Below are 4,935 nucleotides of genomic sequence, written 5' to 3' on the forward strand. Positions count from 1 at the left end.
GGTGGTGTTTCTGTTACACAGATCCCCGATCTACCACCTGGAATCATTTCAGTGTGATGTATACAGCAATGTATAGAATTTTATATACACACCCATAGTGTATGCTTATGGAATGCTGTGCAAATGGTCGGCATTAGTACCCCATGAAGTCATGTGTGAGCCTCAAGCTTGACCTATGACATCGGACGAACATTAACTCCATCCTGTCTTGATGCCTGACTGTGAGAAAATCTTGCAAGGAAATTTCTAACATGGGATAAAAAAGAGAATCCAGGGGAAATTATAGCAGGAACCAAGCAAATAGAATTTAGAGTTTTAATGCTAACATTTTAGGACAAAGAAAAGAATAGGCGTTCTTCTCTACTTGGCATTGCTTTTAGTCTTTTCAGAACTTTAGAGTGTCGCTCTCTCCATTTTTAAAAAGACAAAGATGATGTAGGGAAGAGAAATTAAATGGATTATATGAATGAAAAACAGATCTGAGACTAAAGGAGTTGGTGTTGTTTTGTCTGGAAAAGGGAAGAGGAGCTACTATATAAAGCAATTTGACAAAGAAGATGGGGACCGGTTAAATATGATTATGTGTAGATGAGCAGGAAAACGTTTCAACAGCCCTGTGGAGGATGATGACTATGTATTAAACCCAGTATCAAGAGAGGCATCTGTCCTGTTGCTCTTTTAAAGCAGAAACAGTGAGATTGGGAATGAAACAGAGTTTTAAACTAATTTTTCTTCGAACTGACTTCAACTACTCTTCTATTTTAGGCCGATTATTTTACATTTCTTATTAAAAGTGTTTCAGGGCATTTTATACTAATTAACATGCACAGAAAAATTCCTTCCCATTTCCTTAAAAGATGATTAGTCACCTTTATATAAATAGAATTTGTATATATTGCACTATACCTGTTTCTGAGAATAAAGAATTTCCTTTCCCAGTTTTTGTTTATCTGTTCTGATTCCTTCCTAAACCTGTAATAAATTGATAGATGGTTAAACATTGAATTAGCTGCAAATGAACAGTTATAAATCATTATTTCCAGTACCTTTCTCTCTTCTTTATCTCATTCTCTAACTTAGCCTTCAATACTTGTATTTGCTTCTCCAAAACTCGTATTTCTTCAATCTTTCAATAGAAAATACATCACAAAGTTAATTACATGAACAACACACTCTGTTTCTCCATAAATTTGAAAGCTATTTCTAATATACAGCATGCACATTCTAACTACTTTCAAAAATAATTTGAGGAAACAATGAGTTAAATTTACTAGCAAATTCCCATAAATTGGAAGAATTTAAGGTCCCACATCTCCATTTCCTATAAAAGATTTACTTAAAAGGTAGCCAACTCTAGACAATATGACAAAGCAACCAAATTTATCGTCATCATCCCCCGCCCCCACTAGGTTTCCTTTTTTCTAAATATTGTTTTCCCTCTCTTGTTGACCTCTCCAGCTCTCCATCATAGACAGCAGCTGCCCCCAGTTAGTCTTTCTGTCAAAACCGTTCTCAGGAAAAGATCTGACCAAAGCAATTACATTAGAGTTTATGTTATTTCTCAGTATTGTTTAGATTTTACAAGAGGGGGAATTTTAGCAAAAGGAATGAATCTCTAACAGTGGAATTATAGGCATTTCATGAATAAGAGAGATGTCTTTGTGTGTGGCAGGAATATACCCCAGAATCGTACTACTGAGGCAATCAAGTCCTTTCTCTCTGCTTAAGACTAATTCTCGGTGTAGCTTTCAAAGTCATCACTATTTTCTGAAAATAGCCAGTATCAATATAAACAATAATTAGGTTAATAATAATAGTCATATATAAGTTCTTATTATACCTTTTTCTCTGACATTTCCACCTTTTCTTCATCCGTTACAACAGGCGTTGCAGGTGTAAACTAGCAATAAAATAAACCAAGGTAAACATAAGACGTGGTTTTTCTACAGCTTAGAGAAGGGCAACTAAGACTTAAAATACCCCAACCATAGTCCCACAGGGGTCTTCTCTGCCTTATCTAATTTATATATTAGTGTTTAAACATTGCATTTGCAATCGGACAATTACAGTCCATTAAAACCAACTTTCCCACTACTATTTTTAAAAATACATTACTCTATAATTATATATTGGCCAATTTTACCATGATACTTTTTTTTTTAATGAAATGGGCAGTTATTACCCTGTAAAGTCACAAGCTTTAAAATAATTTTTATTTTAAATGATAATCAAGGTGAATTTTCACTACTATGCCTCTCTGATGAGGAGAACAGATGGCAGTGAAAAAACATACTGAATATAAGAATCTGCTTGGTTAGCTATTGCTATATTCCTATACGATGGACAGAAAAAGTACTGCTATTACCGTCATCACCTTCTCTAGTGGGATCTGTGGCCCAGAAGGTCCTTGATCTGTTGCCCATCTTCGTGGGATGGCCTCTGCCAAGAAGGGTTTGGGACCAGGACTGGGAGCAGAAGTCAGAGCGCTCTGCAGAATAAAACAAAATGGACTTCTAGCTTCCCAGAGCAATCAGAAGCGAGGGCTGGGGTGAGAAATAGAGGAGAGAATGGTGAGGCCACAGGCTGTAGGTGTGTGGGAAAGCCGCGGCTGACCAGTGGCCAGCGGTAATGTCCAATATTCAAATTTGAAATGGCCTTTTGGTGATGTAAACTGTCCCTGTCACTTAAACTTCAACCTATTCAAATTTATAAATGTAAAGGTGTTGTGTGAGTGGGTGTTTTTAGTAAAATTTGCAGAACTGGATTGAATTCAGCGTTGGACTAAACAAAATGTGAACTTTGATGGCAAGCAGAATACAATGAGACTCAGAAACTGACTTAGTTCAGTAGAAGAAGGAGCCCAGACACAGCGACAACCACCAGAAGATGCCACGGGAATCTGTAGGAACCATGGAACACACTCTGGGCTGTCTGCCACAAAACACAAAATGTGGGTTTGAGCCAATTTTACTTGTATCTGAAGGGGCAAAGGGAAACCAGCCAACATCAGCTACCACATCTAAATATAACAATATTTTTAATAGCAGCCATAAAAATTATAATTTACTGAGTGCCTACTCTGTGCCAGGCACTTCACATATCTTACTATTTATTCCTATATACTAACTTGTTGACTTCTTCATCCACATTATTTTATATTTTTAATATAAGCAATGCATATACATGTTTAAAAACTAAGCTACAAATATTATACATAACCATAAAACTCACTTCCCAGAATCTAAGGGTTTTTTGCATGTGTGCAATTTTTGTTTTTGTTTTTGTTTTTCTCATTGTTATCATTATAAATAAATAATAGCCTTTATTGATTTGGGCTCCCCACAAATAAAGATCAAGATTTTAGAGCATTCAAATTACCTTCCACCTTCTCTCTCTCCCCCTTACTCGCCCATTTTTTTTTTTTTAAATGCCTACAGCACCTGGTCTTCCTAGGTGGTCTCCCATCCAAGTACCAACCAGGCCTGGCCCTGCTTAGCTTCTGAAATCAGACAGGATCGGGCACATTTGGGAGTGGCATGGCTGTAGTCACCCAATTTTTTATTTGCAAATATTTAGCTCTTACTATGGTTGCCTTTATTATGATTTCAATATATGTAACTTCTATTATCTTAATTTATTTACTCCCTTCTGTGAAAGATGGGAGTAAATAAATTAAGATAATAGAAGTTACATATATTGAATCTTTAATTTTTCCAACATCTTCACTCCTTCAACTTCCCAGTTTTTAGAAGGAATGTTATTTTTACAGTGCCAATGTCTCTAACTAGAATTAAGTCCTCTATGTCTTATCTACACATCGATTCTAAACGCTGGAATTAACATTAACATAATGTTTACCTATGTGTAGGTAAACATTATTTACTACAAGATGAAGTAGTGTAACTATACATAAAGAAGGTAAACCTGTCATTAAACTTTGCTGCTGAAAGAAGTCTAGCTTCCTTCACTTCTGAGTCATCCCTAGTTTACCCTTTTTCTTGTGTCCATATTATCCTGCATAGCTTTATGATTTTTTTTGCATATTCAATAGAGACTTCAGCTAGATGTAAGAGATTCAAACATTTTTTTTCCCTTTGAACACTTTATTTTCTTGTAGCAACCACTACTCTTAATGAGAAAATTAATATTTATTTTGTTCTAAATTTCTTTTTTCTTTTTAATTCTTTGAGACCTAAAACATTATTAGGATGTACCTACTGTTTTCATCAATTCTAAGAGATATACTCCCTATCCCTCTAGCATTTTAACATTTTTGAAATTGAGATGTCTTACAATTGGTTGTGTATGTCATAATTTAATTGGCAGTTTTTTCCTTGATAGTGGTATAAAATAATGATGTTTCTTACAACCAGTGGCATCTGAGATTTGATAAAATACAGTAGATATTCTTCTTCTCTTATTACTCCTGTTTAAGACTTGGTGAATCTTTTCATCTGAATATAAAAGTTTTTTCTCCTTAGCTCATGGAAATTTTTCTTCTATTTCTTTTATTACTGTCTTACTTCCAGTGTATCTGTTTTGCTTTCTGAAAATTTTATTAGAAAAGTATTAGACCTCTTCAATCTAGCCTCCATATTTTAACTTTTCTCATAATTTCTGTCTGCCATTTTGCACTATGTTCTAAGAGATTTTTTCAGTTTATCTTCCAGATTATTTATTAGATCTTCAGCTGTGTCAGTTTTATTATTCAGCCTGCCCATTCCCATCTTTTATTTTTTAAATCATACTTCCAAGAAATTGTTCTTTTCTTACACCATTCCTTTTTCATAGCAGCCTGTCCTTGCTTAATGGATAAAAGTTTATCTTGAATGTTTTCCCAAAAATATTTATTTTGAAAATATCTCTTAAGGTCTTAATCTTTTTCTGAATTATTTCCTACAGGGAGAATGGCTTTGTTTGTTCTCTTTGTTCCTT

The 4,935-nt window shown here is 34.7% G+C and overlaps 1 pseudogene; it reads right to left on the bottom strand.

Moving 5' to 3' along the window:
• Positions 1 to 3,428: 3,428 nt before the first annotated feature.
• Positions 3,429 to 3,548, bottom strand: LOC112475704 (annotated as a pseudogene).
• Positions 3,549 to 4,935: the final 1,387 nt, after the last annotated feature.

Source organism: Pteropus alecto, unplaced genomic scaffold (assembly GCF_000325575.1).
Source record: "Pteropus alecto unplaced genomic scaffold, ASM32557v1 scaffold11, whole genome shotgun sequence".
NCBI classification, from domain to species: Eukaryota; Metazoa; Chordata; class Mammalia; order Chiroptera; family Pteropodidae; genus Pteropus; species Pteropus alecto.